Source organism: Muntiacus reevesi, chromosome 3, assembly GCF_963930625.1.
Source record: "Muntiacus reevesi chromosome 3, mMunRee1.1, whole genome shotgun sequence".
Classification (NCBI taxonomy): Eukaryota; Metazoa; Chordata; class Mammalia; order Artiodactyla; family Cervidae; genus Muntiacus; species Muntiacus reevesi.
The window spans coordinates 30,527,562-30,551,029 of record NC_089251.1 but is presented as its reverse complement, the minus strand read 5'-3'; the positions used below and the strand labels follow the sequence as shown (position 1 = coordinate 30,551,029).

Here is a 23,468-nt window from a genome sequence, read left to right as displayed (position 1 = left end):
GTTTGCAGACTGATTGGTCCCCAGCAGATAAAGGACAGACAGACTGGTCTCTAGTAGATAAATGACTTCCTAGGCAAATGCAAAGAAGTCAGGTTTTCCTGTGTCACTAGCTCAGGACCTGTCTATAAAGTCAGGTCCAAATCTAAGAGTTAGGAAAGACATCGAATGTGAGAGCGGGAAAAGCCTGTTTATCATCACTAATGTTTGCTAAGTTCCTCACAGGAGTTGCCTGTCTAGTTCAGATAGGCCTGGTCTCTGGAGTCACACCTCTTAAGTCAGCCTGGCTACATTCACATGCCCCAACGTGTACGAATGGAAGGAAGCTATGGGATCTTTTGCTCTGCACAGATTTCTCCTTTTCCAACAAGTCATGGTTATGAGTTTTGTACATGGGTCCATCCTACACTCCACGTGTAAAGCCAACAAAAATTTTGGGTCTTGCACCTCCACTTTGTTATGCCCATAACCACCGACGCCACCTCGAACCTCAAATAACAAAGAGCCTTTCTCTTGAAGGAGTGCTGTGTCAAGGGCAAGCCCCCCATAAATGGTGGTGACTTGAGTTATTTAGTCTTTTGTGAAGAGACTAGGAGCTGAAAGGGGAGAAAAAACAGATGCTGAATTTGAGCTTCACCTGTCAGGCGGCTCTCAGGTGGGGAAGAAAGGTCAGCATAGGGAGGGCTGCAGGTCGTGGAATTCACGGAGAGATCACTATCTTCCTACTGCTTGGCCAGAGTATTCGAGTTAGCTGCTCTGCGTGTGGATAGGGGCTGGAAGGCTCCTTTCTCGTCCTTTTTTGTTTGTTATAGAGGAGGGTGAGGGACGCTGAATGGACGACTGTTAGGTACGATGAAGGTGAGTCCTTCTAGGGTATTTGAAGGAAAGGGCCGTAACACACCCATGAACAAAGGTGGGAATAACCTATGCCCGTCCCATCCCCATTCCAGGGGAATTGAACTCCCAGGTGAGAAGGCTCCGGAAAGAACCCCACAGGTACTTGGGGTGGGGTGGGGGCGCATGCATCAGGGACGTGCTGGACACCGGTTGGCCCTCCTCCGAAACCATGGGGTCTGCGGTGGCAGGAAACGCACTACCCAACCCCAACATGTCACCTCGGGGAGGAGGAGCCAGGTGGGTAGGCACCCCTCCAGGAAGGGCTGCCGTGTTCAGGGCTTCGGGGCCTCCCCGAGGGAAGAGACGAGCATGAGGACCAGACCCGCGGGGTCCGCGGCCTCGAGACTCCGGGGGTGAGGAGCCGCGCCCGGGCCAATTTCGGGTTCCCAAGGGAGTACGAGTCGGTGCCCGCCAGCGGGCGGGCGGGCCGTCAACTGCCCGGCCCGTCGCCTCCCTCCCCGCCCCCCGGCTTCCTGCGGAGGCCGCGGCCGCCATGTTGTGGGGCTGAGGCGGCGCCGCGGAGCCCGAGCGGCCGTGACAGGCTGCGCAACAGGTTCGCTGTCGGCGGCCTGACGACGAAGCAGGCGCGGCGGCGGCTGCCGAGCAGGTCTCCCGGCATCCGCCCGCGCCCGCGCCGCTGGTGCCGAGGGGCGCGGGGTCGCGCTGTGACGTGCGGGAGGCGCGGCGGGCGCGCCAGGTGGGTGAAGCCGCTGCCCGGGCTGCGGCAGGGCGCGGGGCAGGTGCAGGCGCTGCCGTGTCCGCCGCGGGGAGGCTCGCGGGCCGGGCTGGAAGGCGGCTGCGCGCCCCACACGACGCGGACGGGCCCTCGGGAGCCCGGGAGGTCCCCGAACTAGGCCCCTGGCAGTCTTGGCGGCGCCGGGCGGAAACCTCCGGCCCCGGGTTCCTGCCCCCGCGGCGCGGCAGGGGCGGACGGCCAGGGGCCGGGGCCGGGCTGCGTCTTCCCCGCGGCCAAACCCCGGACCCCGGCCGCGGCCTCTTCTGGCAGGTGCGGACGCCGCGGCCGGCTCCCTCGCTTTCGGGGTGCGGGCAGAAGCGAACCAGCCCTGAGGGGCACCCGCCCGCTTCCTCGGGGCCCCATTTTATTTTCACGGAGTTGGTTTTCCTTCTTGGCAATGGTTGGTGCGGAACGTCAGGTGAGCCGCATCCCAGTGCGTCAAAGTAGCCCGAGTCACGAGAGGCCAGTGGGCGGATGCTCTGAGTCCGACGCTCTCATTAAACCAAAGTTGGGAAATGTTACAATTTGACTTCAGCGTTATTGACTTCTAGGGTATACAGGAAGCACGGAGAGCTGTAATCTCTTGGACCAGAGTAAAAGTTGATTGCTTTTATAATTTTTTTTGAAGACGCCTGCATGTGTATAGTGAATGGGTAAACCGAGGCTGAAATGCAGATGGCTGTGCATTTTGTAAAAAGATGATGTATTTGGATTTATTAATCCTGTGCGTTATGGTAGAGTGATTGCTGATGGCAAGTATGCTTCACTTGAGACATATTAATTAGGAATATTTTTGATAGAATACTTTGTGATAGGAATTAAGCTTAACACAAAAATGTTTGCTTTGCTAAATGCACTAGTTTGTTTTTACTAGGGTTTACTTGCTTACCCAGGAATAGGCAAATGTGCCTTGAAATTTTGTGTTGTCCTAGTCAGCTTAATTTAGGTAGCATACACTCCAGGTTAAGCTTCTTAAGCCTCTTAAGAAAAGTAATTGCCTCTCTCCCTGTGCTTCTTTGCTATGTTGTTAATCAGTGGTGAAACCTAAACACAATCTAGAAACATCACGTAAAACCCTTACATAAATTAATAATGACGTCTCTCAAAATTTAAAGATGGTAGCAATTTTGTTGTGCTAGGTTTCTTTGGCTGTGCCTACGATTCCCTTGTAATTTATTTCGCCCAGCTTTATTGAGATATGCTTGATATATATTCCTTATTACTTCAAAAGTAGGTAAGGTGAAAGTTGTTTCTAAAAGCTTCATTTAAGGACAAACAGAATTTTGTGGTTTTTTTGAGGCCATGGAAAAAATTGTGCATGGCTGCTGATTTAATGTAGTAGTAGTGAGCCTCACTAAAGCTTGCATTTTTTAAATATACTTTAATGCATGTAATTGTTTTTTTTGCTTACTTTTATAACGAAAGGTAGCATTGTTTGAGAAAACTTGACCTGTACTGAATTACTGAGCAGGGAGGTACTATTGTTAGTTCAGCATATCTCATGGCTAAAATCCAGATCTCATCAGAATATGAGAAAATGTATTATACAATTGCTGGGATTAGAATTATGGTTTTAAAAAAACTTTGTATCTTCACAAAATCTTAATAGTAAAAGGAACCTCTATCCATCCATCACCCAAACTCAGCAGCTTTCAAGACCTTCTTTGCCCATCTCTTTCTTCCTTTATTTTTTTCACTCCATAGACTTACCATATCTCTTTTTTAAAGTGGAAATTTCTTACATAACCTTAAGATTTTTACTTTGTTGTATTTTTAATATAGAGTTTCACAAATTTCTATCTAGTAAGACAAAAAGACCATTTATTGGCTATCTACTTCAGCTACTTTCCTCAGTATTAAAATATATTTACCATTTTTGTCATTTATTGAGCACTTACTGCCTCTCAGGCTCTGTGTTGTGTTACATAATCATTTGAAGCTCACAGAGACCCTATGAGTAGTTCTTTCCCACCCATCAAATAGATAACTGAAATGTTAACCTGGAGGTTAACAGAGCTTCTCTAGGTTAACTGAGTTATTCTAGGTCACTGAGCTAGTAAGTACAAGAGCTGGGTTTCAAACCAAGATTCTTCTAACTTCAGCATCTGTTCCTTATATGGTACCTTCATCTTGGTTCAGAAATTAAAACAAAAGGTTATTTGGGCATTCAGTATTTGTTGAGTAAATGAATGAAAGTTTTGATACATATTATTCCATCAATAGTAACATTTTTATATACTATATTTACTTGTAAAGCATTTATATTAAAAAGTTCCAGAAATGATTCAGAATAAACTAATTACCTTACTCAAAATATGGTGGTATCTTATTACCATACAACAATGCGTGTGCCTGTTTTTCTTTTCTATATTCTGATCTTTTCAGTACCTTATTTATGGAAAAATTTATGGAATAACTATTAATATTTATGAAGAAAGGCTAAAAATAGGCAGATGTTTTTGTGTGCCAATTGTTAAAGGCAGGATTCCAAGTGTGAAGTATAAAAATAATGTTTAGGATTAGTTCTGTAAAAGAGTAGTCCTATAGATGAAGCTGGATCAGAAATGCTATATTTTTTTTACTTGAGTTTATTTTTACTTTTTACCATTCTCTACCTACAGAGCATAGCGACCAAATTAGAGTCCTGTTGGGGAGAGTGTGCCTATAGGTATTCTTGAGAAGGAGGAACTGAACTGGTCTTAAATGATCTAAAGGCAGAGAGGAAGTGGGGGAGGGGGAAGGAAACAGAAGCAGAAAAAGAATACATCTGAGCTAATACAGCAAGAAAGAATGTTTTTTTACAACTCTAGGAGGGCACCATATTTCATTTTCAAATGTTCTGAGAGATTAATTTAAAAATTAATTTCACAGCTATATCAGGACACTGAATGATTTGTTTGTGAAGTTATTCAGCAGTGGTTATGGTAGACATTTATAGAGATCTAATATCAGATGGTAGACTTTTAACTTGTTTTACTTAAGCAACTGTTTTATGTTTTCTAGATCTTTTTTTTTTCACTAGTGCATATTCATTTTAGAAAAAGTATATGTATTTCAATAAAAATTTTATTTATTTTAGTCTGGATAAAAGTACAGGCCTTTAAGTTAAGTCTCCTGCTTATATCTGTTTTGAGCAACTTATTTTACTTCTCTAAGCTTCTGTTTCCTCATATGTAAAATGGGGAAAATAACAGTATCTATCTCATAGTGATGTTGTATGTAATATAAAGTCCTTACAGTAATTTCTGCTTAGTTTAAGTGCTTAATAAATGTTACATATTATTATTCCAACTTACTTCAAAGAGACATTTCAAAGCTGAACTAGTCCTCTTTCTATTTTTTATTTATTAAAAAAATTTTGCTCTTAATGTTTAATCTTACCATCAAAACAATCCATAAAAGAAGGCTGGAAAATAGAGTAGAACTTAGCCACAATCCTGTCTCCCACAAAGAATCTGTATTTTTAGTCCCCTTAATTTGGGGGAGGGTGGGAAACATAGCCTAAAAGAAGCAAATGTTCTTTATCTGGAAAAAAAGCTACTGCTTTGGTTTATTACTTCGAAGTCTTTGAATCCACATGTTTAAATAACTTCTACTTTTCAGTGTGAGGAGTATTTGGCTAGTATGAGGTTGATAATGGGAGAGAATGACCAAGAACAGTGTCAAACTGCAGAGCCCACATAGATAAGGACCCAGTAGGCTTTGCTTGGACAGTTTGGAGGACACTGATAACTTGCTGTATCACTCCATTTTTGCTTGAAAATAGGTATTTGGACACTTTCTTCACCACCTTGCCACTCCTCCTTCACGCTTAAGAATGGTTGCTTAAATATGAGAATTAAGTAGGTCAAATTAATAAATTTCACAATTTATGCAACATTTGAGGAGTTTTAGTGAGTGTGTGCTAAGTTGCCTCAGTCGTGTCTGACCCTTTGTGACCGTATGGACTGTGCCTTTGCGATGCTGTGGACCAGAGCCCTCCAGGCTCCTCTGTCCATGGGACTCTCCAGGCAAGAATACTGGAGTGGGTTGCCATGCCCTCCTCCAGGAACTCTTCCTGACTGAGGGATTGAACCTGTGTCCCTTACGTCTTCTGCATTGGTAGGCGGGTTCTTTACCATTGGTGCCACCTGGGAAGCCCTTTTAATGAGTATGAAATACTTTTTGGTGAATATAAGTGAGAATTTAGAGATTAATGGAGTTTGCTGAGAATGAAGCAGACTAGGAATGCTTGTGTAGCATTCTCTAACTTTATGTTAAGCCCTGAAAACCTGAATGGTAAAGACTTTGAGATTTAATTTCCCTTAATTCTCTTCTTCTCACTAGAAGCATTTTAGGCTTTACCTCTGCTAAAGCTTCAGTGAAATGCTTAGACAACTTGTATTAGAAGACTTTCCCTCCCCACTTCTCCTTTTTTCTGGTGTCTGGTCTTCATCATTCTATATATATATATATATTTCTTTTTTTTTTTTTTTTTTTTGGCTTTGCAGCATGTGGGATCTTAGTTCCCTGACCAGGGATCAAACTCATGCTCCCTGCCATGGAAGTGTTGAGTTCTAACCACTGGACTGCCAGAGAAGTCCCTTCCTTCCATGAATCTGACTGAAGTTTTTTCCTCCTTCTAGCATCCTAGTTCCTACATCCAGGATCTAGGGTTTCACTGTTCCCTGAAAGCTGAGTTACTTGGATGATTGAGATGGAAAGAGCCATGCCATTTAGGGAGACAGATATAGATAACTCAAAGCTTTCTGACCACTCCTTTCCAGGACCTGGGTTTTATAGTCTTTATAACCTGGTGGTCATCCCATCTTGAAAAAGTACGTGCTGCAGCTCCCTCTTATATCCATGTTTACTATTGCTTTCCTCATTAGGTTGACTTTACCCCAACTTTATCTTTCTAGGGGTTTCAATGGGAAAAAAAAGCTCCTCTTACCTCTTTTTCTGCCCTCTGCTTTAACTTTCTTTTATTCTCAGTCTCTTTCTTCTTTAAAAAGTTAAACCTAACAGAAGTCAGTCATATTTCTTGTACTGAATTCATTCGTTCTTCTAGCAAATAATGAGCGTTTTCATGCCAGGAATTGATCCAACCACTCAGAGTGTAAACAGTAAACAAAACACACAAAAGCCCTGCCCTGTGCTACTTATTTTCAGGAATGGGGAGTGGAGACAAAAATGTCTAGGAGTTAGAATTTGCTGAGTGCTATGGAGAAAAGTAAGGTAGGAAAATGGGACTAGGGAATGTGTGGGCAGGTGGGTGGGGGTAAATGGAGAGAAGTAAGAGTTTGCCTCATTCAAAATTATTAAAAAATTCAAAATTGGGGGAGGATGATTGTACACATTTTATGAGTAAAATAGTATTTCAGATCATTGTATTTAACAGAAATGTTTATCATTTACTATCTGGTTTGGACCCAGTAGATCTCTTAATATTTCTATTTTCTAATAACTTAAGCCAGAAAACAAAAAACCTCAGGTACAACATGAACCTAGAGTAGATAAACTATTTGTCAAATAGCTTAGAATAGATACCTTAATTTGATTTTTTCTGAAAGTGCTATGTTGTGTTTGTTTTTAAATTCTGTAGACTTTTTGTTTATGCTATTGTTATTATGATGAGTAATATAAAGTTCCTTGTGTAAAACTGGAAAGCTGCAGAGAAATTGAAGGAAGAAAATTGTAGTCCTTAATAATATTATCTGGAAAAATATTCAGTGTTAATATTTTGGTAGATCTCATCTAGAAATTTTTCTTTGGGAAAAATGGAATTATATATTCTGCTTTTGTTATCTGATTTTTAGTTTACTAGCATTTATCAAAATGATAAATGCTACTTTATATTTGTCTACAATAAAATTTTCATTGGCTAAATAATATTGTCTTCTACTGGATGTTAATAATGTCTAATGTCTATTGATATTACTGTATCCTGATTACTTTTGAGACACTTTACATACTTTCGCTCATTTAGTCTTTAGTCTCTCTTTAAGAGCTGTTCTATCATTATTTATTTTACAGCTGAGAAAATTGAGCAAGGACAAGTTTAGTAATTTTCCCAAGATCCCGCAGCCAGTAAGTGGCAGCCATAGGTTATGAACTTATTCTGACTCCACAGCCTGTGGAGGTAGTGTATAGTTGTTTCTGTTGTTATTTTAAGTTGTGCCACAGCTAACATTCATGTAACTATATCTGTCTTTATGATTATTTCCTTAGAATAAATTTCTAGTAGTTGTAGTAATAATATTGGGTCAAAAGGTGTGGATACTTCCTAAGGCCCATGTAAATGTATTGCCAAGTTGTTTTCAGAAAAACCTGTCAGTATCAAGGTGTTCTCTTACCACATGAAACCAGATTCCCCACGTCCTTAGAAACACTTCTTTCTAAATCTAATAATTTGATAAAGACCCTTGTTTTAATTTTTCTTTCTCTGAATACTAATAGTGAAGTGAAAGTTGGCCAGTCGTGTCCAGCTCTTTGCAGCCTCATGGCTATACGGTCCATGATACAGGCCAGAATACAGGTGTGGGTAGCCTTTCCCTTCTCCAGGGGATCCTTCCAACCCAGGGATCGAACCCAGGTCTCCCACATTACAGGCAGATTCTTTACCAGCTGAGCCACAAGGGAAGCCCAAGAATACTGGAGTGGATAGTCTATCCCTTCTCCAGCGGATCTTTTGACCCAGGAATCAAACTGAGGTCTTCTGTGTTGCAGGCAGATTATTTACTAACTGAGCTATCAGGGAAGCCCTAATATTAATAAGGTAATACGTAAAATTTTTTCTTTGAGAAATATTTGTCTCTGTCCTTTTCTCACTTCATTGGCATGTTCATCTCTTGGTTATTTCTAAAATTTCTTTAAACATTAAGAATAGTAACTCTTTGCTTATAGGTGTAAATTTTTTTTCCAAGTTTGTATCTTAGTTTTGTAAATGAATTCTTATCAATCATAATGATAATAGCTAAGGTTTATGTGCTTCCCTGGTGGCTCAGAAGTTAAAGCATCTGCCTGCAATGCAGGAGATCTAGATTCGATTCCTGGTTTGGGAAGATCCCCTGGAGAAGGAAATGGCAACCCACTCCAGTATTCTTGCCTGGAGAATCCCATGGTTGGAGGAGCCTGGTGGCCTACAGTCCATGGGGCCACAAAGAGTCGGACACGACTGAGCGACTTCACTTTCACTTTCACTTTCAGGGTTTATGTAGTAATCACTGTGTGTGGCGTGCTTAGTCACTCGGTTGTGTCCGACTCTTTGTGACCCTATGGACTGCAGACCGCCAGACTCCACTGTCTGTGGAATTTTCTAGGCAAGAATACTGGAGTGGATTGCCATTTCCTATTCCACAGGATCTTGCCAACCCAGGGATTGAATCTGTGTCTCTTGTATCTCCTGCTATACTAATTGATTATATTTATTAACTCATTTAATTTTTATAAGATCTCTGTGAGGTAGGTGCAGTTATTAGCTCCATTTACAAAGTACTCTGACGGTATGTTTTAACTTCTCAAACAGTTTTTTCTTCTGTGTCCTTGCCCATTTCTGTTCTCAGTTCCTCAGACTCTCTTTTCCTAGCCTAATTGGGTGATACATTTTGTTCAGTTTTTCATTACTTAGTTTAGAAGTTATTTCCTCTGGGATTACTCATCTGACAACTTTCTAGTTCCCTAAGGCAAAGTTAGGTGCCCATCTTCTGTTTTTTCTTTATACTCATTGCACTTACATGCAGTTATCGTTTTTGATCTTACTCCTCTTGTGTATTCCCTGCTCTTATACATTTTATACAGATGCTGTACATCTGAATACTCTGTAAATATTTGTTGATTTGAATTAAAGGTGCTCATGATAATGTTGGTGATATAAGAAAGAAATCAACCTTCCCACTATGTAAAATAGAGAAACTTACATTAAGGAAGTTAACACTGGAACTCAACTTTGAAGGCCAGTGGGGAAGGAGGCAGAAGGAGGGGGCCTAGAGACTGAGTGAAAACACACATGGGTATTTCCCATTCTGGGAACAACAATGATTTACAGTGATTTTGAGGTTTATCAGCTTTGCCTCTGGGAAAGCCTGGTGTAATAAATCCCCCCTTCCCCCAGCATACCTGGTCTGGTGTTCAGAATATTTCAGTCTTTCTTCTGGATCTCTTCTGTCATGAAGCAGAGCTCAGTTTCTCTTCTGACTTCCTCATTTTTTCAGTGTGACAGGAACGGGGGAAGTTGGCAGGTCCTGGTATAATCTTGATAAGAACTTGACATGCCCAGGGAAGTTTTGTGACTTGGTGGGGGAGGCCCACTGGCAGCCTTTGCCGAACGTGGAAGTCTTGGGCTTGGGGAGAGAGGGAACCCTGCAGCCTGTCTGTGAAGACCTGGGTTCCTGCACACCCTTTCCTGGTTGCCAGCACATGGCATGAGACCTCAATGTCTTTTCTCTTTGGCCTTCGTTACGTTTCTGGCCTTATAGCTTTGATACAAGACTAAGAGACGTTCTTCTTTGGCTCTAGTCTTGAGGTATACTGACTGCTGGTCTTAAAGAAGAACAAGTGAGCACTTTACAGATTGACAATATAATTTATTTGTCATTTAATTTGATATTTTTTCAAATCCTCCTCTTTATATCTCATCATGTAACTAAAACTTTTTTCATTATGAAAATAATTCTTGCTTATTGAAGAAACTTTGTAAAATAGAGAAAAAAAAAGTAGGAGAAAAGTTATTCCACCAATTACAACCACATTTTCATGTCTCCCACCACCCTGTTTTTTCTCTTTGTTTTTACATAGCGTATTTTTGTACATGTTTGACAATATAGCACTGTAGTTAGGAACATGGCTTGTGGTGTCTGACTAGGGTTTTAGTTACAGCTTAGCCTTTTATTAACTTTGTGAATGTAACTGTCTCACTAAGCCTCAGTTGTCTTTTCTTTAAAAAGTGGCGATTTCATAAAATATTTATCCCTAGAGTTTTTATGAGGATGAAGAAATAATATGTTTTCAGTGTGACCATCTCATAGTGACTTTTCAATAAATGTAACAGTAATAATCAGGCCTGTCCTTTGGTTAGGTCATCAAGGGGTGCACCTCTGGGCTGTGCTTGGAGAGAGGAGGTGGGTCAGGGTACTGTACCTTTCTTTTATGAAATAATTAAAATTCAACTTCAATTTTTTTAAACATTTTCAAGGGGCCCTATGAAAATGTTTACACTGAGACCTCCTTTAAAACATGACTTTTATCTTGGCCTAGCCTCACAGTGGGTGAGTGGCGCTGGGCCTCAGACTTCTAGGATGGCCCTGATGATGATGGTATCAATGATATTGCAATAACAGTGACAAGTAAAGACCTGAGTGTCAGGCTTGGTGTTTGATAAGTATTCAGTGATTGTTAGCTGCTTTTTTAAATAATGATAAATACAAATTTATAGTATGTTATAAATTATAAATTCCAATGGATGTTGGTAAGTGTTATATGCAGAATACATCATGTGAGATGCTGGGCTGGATGAAGCACAAACTGGAATCAAAATTGCTGGGAGAAATATCAATAACCTCAGATATACAGATGACAGTACCCTTATGGCAGAAAGTGAAGAGGAACTGAAGAGCATATTGAAAGTGAAAGAGGAGAGTGAAAAAACTGGCTTAAAACTCAACATTAAAAAAACGAAGATCATGGCATCTGGTCCCATCACTTCATGGCAAATAGATGGGGAAACAATGGAAACAGTGAGAGAGTTTTTCTTGGCCTCCAAAATCACTGCAGTTGGTGACTGCAACCATGAAATTAAGAGACACTTGCTCCTTGGAAGAAAAGCTGTAACAAACCTAGACAGCATATTAAAAAGCAGAGACATTACTGACAAAGGTCTGTCTAGTCAAGGCTATGGTTTTTCCAGTAGTCATGTGTGGATGTGAGAATTGGACCAAAAGAAAGCTGAGTACCAAAGAATTGATGCTTTTGAACTGTGGTGTTGGAGAAGACTCTTGAGAGTCCCTTGGACTGCAAGGAGATCCAACCAGTCCATCCTAAAGGAAATCAATCCTGAATATTCATTGGAAGGACTGATGCTGCAGCTGAAACTCCAGTACTTATGCAAAGAACTGACTAATTGGAAAAGACCCTGATGCTGGGAAAGATTGAAGGCGGGAGGAGAAGGGGACGACAGAGGATGAGATGGTTGGATGCATCACTGACTCAATGAACACGAGTATAAGCAGGCTCTGGGAGTTAGTGATGGACAGGGAAGCCTGGTGTGCTGCAGTCCGTGGGGTTGCAAAGAGTCAGACATGACTAAGCAACTGAACTGAACTGATAAATTGTAAAAGCATAACCAGTTTCCAGATTATTACATAATCTCCCTGAAATTTTTTTTAAAAGGTTATTGAGGTATCTGTCTAGATATAGATATATCTGTATATCTAGATAGATCAATCAATCTACCTATATATATCTAGATCAATCTATGTATCTAGATAGATTATCTATATATCTAGATCAATCTATAGATCTATCAGTCTATATATATATACATCAATCTATATATTTAGATAGATCTATCTATTATATCTAGATCAATCTATATATCTAGATCAGATCTATCTAGATATATAATTCACATATCACTATGAATTTGATTGAAGTGGCAGCATAATACTTGGCTCAGTGTGTTCTCCCTTTATTGGATGCTCATATCATTTCCAATTTTTCTCTGTAGTAACTAATAATAGCTGCAGTAAATGTCATTGTAAGCACTTCCCACATTTATTATTGTTTCCTTATGACAGATTTCCAGAAATGAAATCATTGACTTACAGGATAAGAACTTCATTAGGATTCTTGCTGTATATTTTCACACTGTCTTCTGAAGAGCTCTGCCAGTTTGCACCCTCATGAGTATGTCTGTAACTTCTCACGTTTGCTAGCCCTGATACTAGTAGCCCTAGAGTCTGTTTTTTTTTTTTTTTAAAGTAAATCTATAAGGAGAAACAAAATAAAAATTTGCATTTTCTCAATTTATTAGTAATGTTAACATCTATTAGCCAGTTTTATTTCGTCTTTGGAAATTGTCTATTTAAAGTCTTAGTGTTTTCGTTATCTAAGTAGTTCTATGTACATTAAAAATAATGACTATCATATTTGTTTTGCTTTTTCTCCAATTATATATCTTTTAATTTTGTTTTCAGCAGAAGTCTAAAAATATTTATATGGACAAATCTTTACTATTTCTTTTGCATAAATAATAGCTTCAGAACTTAGTTATCTTTGTTTTAGGGAGGTGATATTTTACTTGAAGGTAAAGCATCTACCTGAATTTTTTCCCTCTAGACTATTTTTTAGAATATTTACTTATTTACTTGACTGTGTGGGGTCTTAGCTGTGGCCTGCAGGCTTGGTTGCCCCATTCCATGTGGGGTCTCGCCTCCCTGACCAGGGATCAAACCCATGTCCCCTGCACTGGACGGTAGATCTTCAACCATTGAACCACCAGGAAAGTCCCCTCCTTCTATACTTCTTATTCAAGTCAAGTAAATAGTTTTGCTTTAATATTTAGTCCTGATATAAGATGGAAGAGGATAGACCGACTAGCCAGCTCCCACCAGCCCACCCCTTACAGCAGTGCAGGCTGAGTCACAAGCTATTCTTAGGTGTTTTTTCCCCTTTCATGTGGGTGAGTTGTCTTGTTCAGAGTTGTTGACTAATTCTTCTAAAATTGATTTAATTTAAATCTTCAATATAATCCGAGCACTAGCTACTTCAGTTATTAGTTTACCATTTCTGTTCTTTTTTTGCCCTATTGGTTGATTCTTTGTGGGCTAAACTTAACATTTATAGAAGTTCAAGCTTACAGCTTATATTCAGACATCTTAAACTGAAGATGTTAAGTTGCAGAACTAGAACTGAGAACTAAATTTGTGTAGAACAGTTCTCTTTTTGAAGCTTTTAAGTCTCAACATGCTTTGTGTATTTGGGGCCCTAAGCCTCTTGGTAGAGATAATAGTCACCTTTTACTCAAATATAATCAATATTTGTAAGAAAAACATATCCTTTTTATTAGTAATTGGTACAACTGTGGTTTGTTCAGTGAAATTAAGCCAGTTCTTAATAGTTGAAAATCAAGATGAAATAATAGTAGTAATAGCCATCATTTATGAGCACCATCTGTGTGCCAGATGTTTTACAGACATGATACCTGAGCCTTAAAAGAGCCTGGCATTTAGGTGCCATTTATAAGTTAGAAAACTGAAGCTATGTCATGTGCAAGTCTCCTAAACTAAAAGTAACTACACTGGGATTAGAACTCGAATTGGTTGATCTGCTTTCAAAGTTCAAGTTTCAGATTGTCAGCTTGCTTGTCCTCAGTGCAGTTGAAAGGATATTAATCTCTCAGTGTCAAAGCTTTTTTATTAAAGGATATTTTAGTACCTACCCGGTGGCTGAGCACTAGGTATATGAAGATGAGACACTCACAGGAACTCCCAGTCTGATAGAGATGGGCAGGCATGAATACAAAGGTTCAGTATTTGGTGGTATGTAGTTTATTGGAGATATATACAAGATAAAATGAGGATGTGGCAAAGGAAGGTTTTTAAGTGGAAGTATCACTGAGAAGTGTCACAGATTCAGAGAGAGGGCTAATAGGAATAAGATGGCATAGAGGTGGAGGGGGAAGGTATTCTAACACTGGAAATGTAGGCAGAGGATAAACCCTAAAATACCTTATATGCCATTAGAAAATTAGATTTTTTTAAAAAAATATCAGTTTTATCAATATATAATTCATATACTATAAAATTCACCCTTCTAAAGTTTACAATTCTGTCATTTTTATTAAAATCACAGAATTGCACAAGCATTATCACTAATTTTAGGTTATTTTCTTCATCCCAAAGAACCCCCTATACCCATTAGCATCCTCTTTCCCCCATTTCCCAGCTCTAGGTAACCACTAACCCTTGAATTTGCCTCTATGAATTTGCCTCTTCTGGATATTTCATATAAATGAGACATAGAATATGTGGTCTTTTGTTACTGACTTCTTTTACTTACTGTAATGTTTGTTTTTAAAGTGCATCCAAAAAAAAAAAGTGCATCCATATTGTACCATGTATCAGTAATTCATTTCTTTTTATGGTCGAATATTCCATTGTATGGATGTAGCACATTTTGTTTATCCATTCATCAGTTGGTGGTCATTTAGGTTGTTTCCACTTTTGAGCTATTACGAACAGTGCTGTTGTGAGCATTTGTGTACAAGTTTTTATATGGACATAGGTTTATATTTTCATTTCTCTGGGTTCATATCTAAAGGTGGGTTTGCTGGGTGTTATGGTAACCTATGCTTAACATTTTGAGGAGCTGCCAAATTGTTTTCCCAAGCAGCTAAATCTTTTTACTTTCCCACCAGCAAGGTATGAGGGATCTAGTTTAGTAGGAGATCAGATCCCCTGGAGAAGGAAATGACATCCCACTCTAGTATTTCTTGCCTGGGAAATGCCATGGGCAGTGGAGCCTGATGGGCTATAGTCCCTGGGGTCACGAAAGAGTCTGAAACAACTTAGCGAATAAGCAACAGATTTTATACTATTGGTGAGCACAGTCACAGTGGTTGAAAACTATTGGATTCTGTTCTGCTTCCCAATGTCTTTCAAGACATAGGTCAGAAACCTTTTTCTAATGAATGGAACTAAAATGCAAATCATTTCCTCAATTCTGTGGGCTACTTAAAATCTGAGTTATTAAGGATTACTGAAATTTAGTGTTTATGTATTTAAAACTAACCAATTTCTAGAGCTTACTAAGTGTCCTAATTCAGTTTTTTTCTAAGAAATCTGTTAACTGTACAAAACTTTGGCAGCGTCAGATTGAATTGAAAAATTCCTACTATGCACGCCCACAACAGTGGATACTATTTCAGTGTATCATTGGGTTGTCTTGAGTTTGATTTGGTTCCATTTCTGCTATTCTTGAATTGATTGCAGTCACAAAATTATGTTGTTTTAATTTTGTTGACCATTTGTGTAACTGTTTCTTTGCTATAACTTCTTCATCATGGAATTATTTTTCTACTGAAAAATAGGAGCACGTGGGTAGGTTGAATCTCTTTCTTGTTCCACATAGGTAGGCAATAGTTAGAATAGTTTGAGAATGAATGGATTACATAATTGGAAGATTTCTTTCCTACTCTAATATTCCACTCTAAAGCATTTTTAAAGTGGAAATTAATGTATGTTATAATTAAGGGGTTTGACTATGGAGTACATGCACTCCCCAAATTGCCTTTGGAAGTCTGAAAGCTTTGAAATTGTTCACCACATTTTGTGCCTTTGTGTTTTTTCCAGAGAGAGAAACTGGGTTTGCCCAATTTCTTAAAAAAAAAAAAAAAGAAGTCCATGGCCCTCAGAATTAAAGAATTCAGATGGATGAAGAGAATTTGTAAATTTGAGATTTGAGGTATTTGGGGGAAGTGAGACCTTGCTTTGGTTAGATGTTGCTGCTCAGTGATAGATATTTTCTGGATACATGTCTTTTAAAAGGGTGACTCATTCCATGTTAGAATAGCTCTCTTTTATTCTTTCCTGATAATTTTTTGTCCCTGGAAAAACTTGGAGTTTGCCTTGAAAGTCCTCACTGCACATTTATTATTACTATTTTATATTTTGTTATTAAAGTAATATTATTTTATATTTACTTTCTTGTATGATTGGATTGCTCTTTATTAAAGGTGTTACTTTTGCTGCCCTGATTGCATGCTTTACTTGAAATGAGTTGATATTTTAAAAAAATGGTTTGATAGAATAAGAAAATGAATGCTTTTCTACCCTTGACTTTTAGTTTCTTTTTCCTTTACTCTCTTGTTCTGTTTCTGTTTTGGTTGAGATTGGAAAGTACCAGTAGCCGGTGGACGCTCTTCCCGTGCAGGCCTTGCTCGGGTGTTGGGGCATCAGCTTGAATATCAGGTTCTCAAGGCCTCTGCAGTACAGTACGGCTGGAGGAGTATACTGCTTCTCTGTAGCTGTTTTACCACCATATGCAGCATGGTTGGATTTGAAATATGAGACCGGCAATTTCAGTTAAATGTTTTTGATAAGACAGATTTGTTACTTAGTATTGTTTACAATAGATTAAGAAATTGTCAAGGAAAAAAAAGAAATTGACAAGGTGAGGTTCTGGATGATATTGGCTATCGGGTTAAAAGATGGTTGTAGTATAATACAAATATATTTGGTCTGTGTCCCTTGTTCCTGGCACAGAGCTCCTAAAATCTTTGAAATTCCCTGAGTGATAGGAAACTTGCTTTCCATCATACCTGAGTTTATATTTATGAGGTGACTAACAGTGGCACCCCTGGATAGCCTCAGCATAAGGCTAGATAACCAGACTTAGAGAATTAAAGGGTTGGAATTTTCAGCCCCATCCACCAACCTCCAAGAAAAATATGTGAGTGTTGGAGTTTGAACTTCTGTTTATATACATAAATTCACAATTTTGAATATTTGCATCCTATTCCAGAATTTTATATTAAAAAAAATTTCCATTGTATCATAAACATTACCTATCTACCTTGAAATCATTTGTGAATAGATGCATTTTATTCTAAGTGAATATAACCTTATTTTCTTGTTCCTTTCTTTGTTAGATAAATTACCTTATTTCTATTTTTTCTGCTGTTGATGACACTATGATGTGCATCTTTGCATTCTGTTTTCCTCCTTTGAATTATTTTCTTAAGATAAATTCTTACAAATGGGCCAAGTGGGCATTTTGTTTTGGATGAATGTTGTCAAATGTAAAGGCACAAGCTTTATGTTAAACCTTCTACTTTTGTGATATTTGCCTTCTTTAAAAAATTGATACACTTTTTTTTGGATAATTTAAAATTTACAGGAAAATTGAGCAGATAGTACAGAGTTTCCCATACACCCTTCTACCTATTATCAATAACATTATTAGTATAATACATTTATTATAATTAACCAGTGTTAGCACATTATTATTAACTAAAGTCCATGCTTTACTTACTTTTCCTTAGTTTTTACCTAATGACTTTTTTCTGTACCAGGATCCCATACAAAGTACATTTAATTGTCATGGCTCCCTAGGCTCCTCTTGATTGTTGTTACTCTTAGTTGTGACTGTTACTCAAACTTTACTTGTTTCTGATGACTCTGTCTTGAAGGGTACTGGTTAGGTATATTATAATGTTCTTCTGTTGGAATTTGGTGTTTTTGTCATGAGACGAACAACCATGGACCAAGCAGGCAAATGAACCAGACGTATACACTGCAACATAAATTTCCCAAAATAAATATGTTTCTTGTATACCAAAAATATATAAAGTTAGTATGTCACTTTTACTGTAACCATTAAGTACCTAGAAGTAAATGAGACAAGAGTAGGACTCTACTGAAGGATGCAAAAAATACACATGTGAAAACAGTCTCAAAAATTATGAAAAAATAGGACAGTGAGTAGAGAGAGATTTGCATATTCTAACACTGGTAGTTAGAACCCTAAGACAGGAATACACAGGAAGACTCACTGAACAGAAATAAATGCAGGCTATGAGTAAACTTAGTGTATAAGAGGAGAGATGCATTTTACACCAATTAGTAAAAGCTAAATTATTTCATAAATGGTCTCAGAAAAAGTGGTAGACATCATTAGTGGTGGAAAAGTGGAGAAAATAATTTAGACTCATATCTATCATTCCATTCCAAAATAAAAAATTCTGAATAAATCAAATATATAAAATTTTTTAAATATACAGGTACTAGAAGAAAATTTGGGCAGTTTCTGATATGAGACAGACCTTTCTTAGCATGGGAGCATACTCAGTGGTCATAAAGGAAAAGACTGATAAAAAGATAGAACAAAGTTGGTATAACAATAAATTGGATAAAAAGTGTTTGTAACATGTAAGTCTAGACGGGAGATTGAAAGGGCAGTGTGTGAAGTAGTCTTCTAAGAGAGTAGGGGAGCAAATGAACTAGGGAAATGTGGACTTGTCAGGCAGGACGTAAGGTACACTTGAGTTAGTGGTCAGGAATTTAAAGTGAGACCAGGCAGCGTGTATATCGTCATGGAATAACTAGAGAGTTGGATTTACAAAAGACTGGTATTTTGCTAAGATGTGTAGTATGTAGGGAGAGAGGGAAGCTGAGGATGTTTACAGCAAACTGCTTATAATGGTGAGCTGTGATATTTAATTTGGGTAAGGAGGGATATTAGGACATGAGGAAGGGTGTAAGGATATAAGGAAGATTGAGGGACAGTTAAAAGGTGATAAGATCAATAGTTTGTAGGTCCAAGTAGGGCTAAAGAATTGTTGGTGTTAGGGAACTGGAGAGATTCAGCTTTGAGATGGTGCTGGCGAAAGGGGCATGGGAAACTTGAAATGGATTACAGAAGAGGGAAGTTACTGACCTGGGGTGTGACCTGGAAGTTGCTGCCTTAGATGAGATGGAGGATAAAATTTTTGGAACACAGGAGGTCAAAGACTTCTTGTTGTTCAGTTGCTATGTTCAGTCTCTAAGTTGTTCAGTCTTTTAAGTCGTGACCAGCTATTTGCGACCCCATGGCTACAGCATGCCCGCACATCAGAGACGTACTTAGCCAGTCTATGGGCAGGATGATCTGTGAGAACATTGACATCACCAGGAATTCTTATGGGAATAATGCTGAGCTAGGTGTTAAAGCAGTCAAGGAATTACTCTGGTAAGTGTAGGGGACAACAGTGAATGAGGAGAGCCAGTGGTCAAGTCAGATGCTTGAAAGTCAAAAGCTAGTTTTCTTTTTCCACTTTTATTATGAAAAATGTCACACATACACAGAAGTTTGAAGTACTGTGATCGCTTGTTTTCTGTATGCCTTCAGTTAGTAGTTGATTTTTTTTTTAGTAGTTGACTTTTTTTTAAATAATTTTTTAAAGTCTTTATTGAATTTGTTACAGTATAATTTCTGTTTGATGTTTTGTTTTTTGGCCACAATGCATGTGGGATCTTAGCTCCCCAGCCAGGTATTGAACCCACACCCCGTGCATTGGAAGGCGAAGTCTTAACCACTAGATTGCCAGGGAAGTCCCTAGTAATCTATTTTTTTTACTTAAATGTGTCTTGTGTTTTTGTGGGGGCTTTTGTAATAAGGCAGGATATAAGTGCATTTCCAAATTCCTTTCCAGAACGGTGGTGCCGATTTACACTTGTATTAGCTAGGTGTTAAGACTATGCTTTCAGGGATCATTTTTGTAGCGCATATTAGCTAAGAATTGGTGCAGTACTTACCGCTACAGCCATTGTTAGAGTTCCTTGCATTGCTGTTAGCTCTTCACTATATCTTGTGAATAAGCTGCTGCCTATTTTCCCAGACCACGCCCTTCTGTCTGCTTTTGCATGTGCTGTTACCTCTGCTCAGAAATTTTTTTCCCCACGTTCATTCATCTGACACATGTTTTTATGTATAAAGCATAAACTAAACACAATCTGAAATGCATGTGCCTGGTTGATTCTTGGGAACTGATTTGCATGTGACCCTCTCTTCTTTTGGCCTGCAGAGGCGAGAAATTTGTGCTTGGGCTCCTGGGGGGCTGGGATACAAGAGCCTGTTTTCAGTCTGATTCTTTGAACTATTGTCTGGGCCAGAAGGAAAGAAAAAGTTACAAAGACAAGATGTACTTTCTCCTTTTCTCAATTTCTTTTTCCTGTGCTTGCAATTTAGGTACATTCATCCTTACGACTTTCCCTGTTTTTTACTCTGTCCCAGATACTAACTTTATACTCTAGAGCTGTCAACTTCCACTTTCTCTGGACCCAGACTTGTTAGGTAACCTCTTCCTTTTCCCTTTTCAAAATTAAATCTCTCCTTCTTCCTCTTAAAGTGATTTTGTTCTCCCATCTAAAAAGTAAAGACTTATAACCTCTCCTCTTTCTTAAAGCTTCTTATCTCTCCTCTCACTCTTTTTCCCACTTCTTATAACAACACATACTTGTTGAGTCACCTGCACTTCACCTCCAGATTATTGCTTCAGCTTGCCTTTAACAGTCAGCTCACCAGCCTGGAACTGTCTTCACAAGAGATTGCCAAAACAAATGGCTTAGTTTTGACTTACGTGACATTTGGCAGTATGACCATCATCTCCTTGAAACTCTTATCTCTGTATCCTGATTTCTCTTTTTCTCAGCCTCTGTTTTGATTGTTCTTCTCCTGTTTCCTGTACATACCTTCTATGGGTAATGTCATTCACTGCCATATTGACAACTACTCCCAAGCCCTAATGACTACCAAAACTGGGTTTCTGCCTTAAACAGAATTCTTAACTGTTTCTTGTATGTTTCCACCTAAATGTCTTCGTAGGTGTGTCAGATTAGATGTGCTCAAAATGGAACATTTTGTTGCTTACCTCACAAATCTAATATCCAGATCCCTGTTTTCTCAGAGCTCCTGTTGGTTAATATCACTCTGCAGTTGCTCAAGCATCATCTATGATGCTTTTCTTTCATCATCCGCATCAGCTGATCAGAAAATCCTGTCTCTTCTACCTCTACATACGTTCAGATTTTCACTGTCTGGATTATAGTAGGGACAGTGTCCCTGCCTCAAGACATTCAAGTGCAGTTCAGTTTCTGTATTATTTGTCAGAATTCTTTCTGCCCTTAAAAGACCAGGTTCTTCTCTTGTTTCTTATATATACTTACCCTGGATAATGTCCTTCATTGACATGGCAACAACTTCCCAATCCCTGGGGGCTACCAAATCTGGGTCTCTAGGTCAGATACATACTGTGCTTTGTTTGTTTGTTTATTATAATTTTGAGAGACTGTAGCATGCAAGATCTCAGTTCCCTGACCAGGGATCAAACCTGTGCCCCTTGCATTGGGATCACAGAATCTTAACCCCTGGACCACCAGGAAAGTCCTATATGCTATGTTTTAAATATTGACACTCTGTGACTTGTGTAGTGAAGTTCAGAATCAATAACATGACATACTTTGTTCCTTAAGTTGAAATCTTGGCAAGTTACTTCCTGTCTTTGACCTCTTTTTAATTGTTTCTAAATAAAGGGAAAGGAATTAGGTATGTGTTTAACTCTTTAAAAAAAATCATGAGATAAAATAGAGAAACCTCAATATGTAAAATACAAAAAACAGAGCTACTTTCATTAAAATTGGTATCCTCAACAGCTCTGCTGTATCTCCTTGAAATTTCTAGAACTGTAAGGTGCACAATTTGAAACTGTTGAGTTTCAAGAATGAGTTCTTTGAAATCACGTCACGCTCAGATTATACTCTCTGAGTAGGAAAGCCTCTGCTGTTTTACTGGCTGTGTTCTTTCCTTCTTTTAGCAAGTCCTTCTCTTAGATTCAGATACTTCTCCTTTCTTTGTAAGAGTGCCTGGCAACAGACCTGTTCAATGTATTTTACTATGAGGGCCCCATTAAACCCACTTACTGTAACACTGACCTCATGTTAGATAATTGTGTGTGTGTGTGTGTGTGTGTGTGTGTGTTTTGGCTGCACTGTGTGGCTTGCAGTATCTTAGTTACCTGACCAGGGGTTGAATCCAGGATCTAGGCAGTGAAAGCCTGGAATCCTAACCACTGGACTGCCAGGGAGTCCCCTAGACAATTCTTATACAAAAAATTGCCTTCTTTGTGATATGTACGGTACTTTGATTTACCTCCCAAGTAGTGTTAGTTCTATCCTCTTGATTCACATAGCATTCTTCTTATCCTTTTATTATAGTTCATTGTTCATGTTTGAATGAATAAATATATGGATGAAAGAAAGAATGAATGAATAGATGGGGAACAGGTGTGGCATCTTACTGCAGGAACTATAAAGAAGTAGGTATTTTGCTTTAATTATTCTTGCATGGAACTGACCTTGATCTCCTTGCAAATCAGATGTGGAAAGAACATTTTCCCCAACTAATCAGCAAGTTTAGAGAGTTCCCTTTTATGTATGTAGCACGTGAAGTGGAGGAGGCACTGGAGAAAGATTATATAATATGCCTTCAGAAACTTGATGATCTTGCTTTTGAATGTCAGACCTTCAGTCAAATCTATACTAATCAACATGATTCAAAGTATAGTTGAGAAACCCAAGGCTTTCTCTTCATTCCAATAAAAAGCCTTTAGAATTCAATGGGAAGTAAACCTTTATCTGTCTAAGATGCATAGCTCTGATGCCTGTTGGGTTTCAGGGAAGTAGTTTGGAACCTCCTCTGCTTTCTTACCAGTTTCTCTTCTGTATATGTTTTCAATTCAGTATTACTCTTCTCCATGCCTCCCTTGCTTTTTTATTTTTTTCCATATCTCAACCATCTTATTAATTTACCCAGTTTATTTGTTTAGCAAATACTTATTGAGCATTTTCTCTGGGAGATCTGGTTTAGGCAGTAGGCATAGAGGTAAATAAAAAAAGGTCTCTGTCTGGAACAAGTAAAACAGACAAATGTGAAATTGGGATACAGTATGATAAGTAAAGTTACTGTGGGATGAACAGCTGTTATGAGCATACCTAGGAGATGATGACTGACTGCCTGAGAGGACAGAAATCTTCCAAAGAAGAGGTGACATACGAGTTGGGAGTTGAAGAATGAGAAGAAAGTGTGGTGAATGTGACTGAAGGGAACAGCTTTTTACAGAGGAATAGGGGAGTGAAAAAAGCCCCTCTGATAAAGGAAAGATTGGTATAGTTAGGACATCTGAATCTAGGGGCCGTGTCTAGCGGTGAATGTGATAAAGTAGAATTGGGGTGGAATTTTGAAGGGTGCCATATTTCGTACTATGAAGTTTGGACTTTAACTTGTAATCAGTAGGGGAGTTTAAGCAAGAGAAGGGCATTAGTGTTGT

At 38.9% G+C, this 23,468-nt stretch overlaps 1 protein-coding gene across 2 annotated transcripts in view; it reads left to right on the top strand.

Annotated features, from left to right (window-relative positions):
* The first annotated feature begins 1,181 nt into the window (after positions 1 to 1,181).
* The window catches only part of ITSN2 (intersectin 2), a 119,652-nt gene continuing 97,365 nt past the window's right edge, over positions 1,182 to 23,468 (top strand). The window contains exon 1 of one of the 2 annotated variants that reach the window (XM_065928660.1): positions 1,182 to 1,247. The gene's annotated coding sequence lies outside the window, so the exon portion shown is untranslated. Of the gene's footprint in view, positions 1,248 to 1,380; positions 1,592 to 23,468 lie in introns of those variants that run through there. The other variant, XM_065928658.1, reaches the window with a different exon arrangement.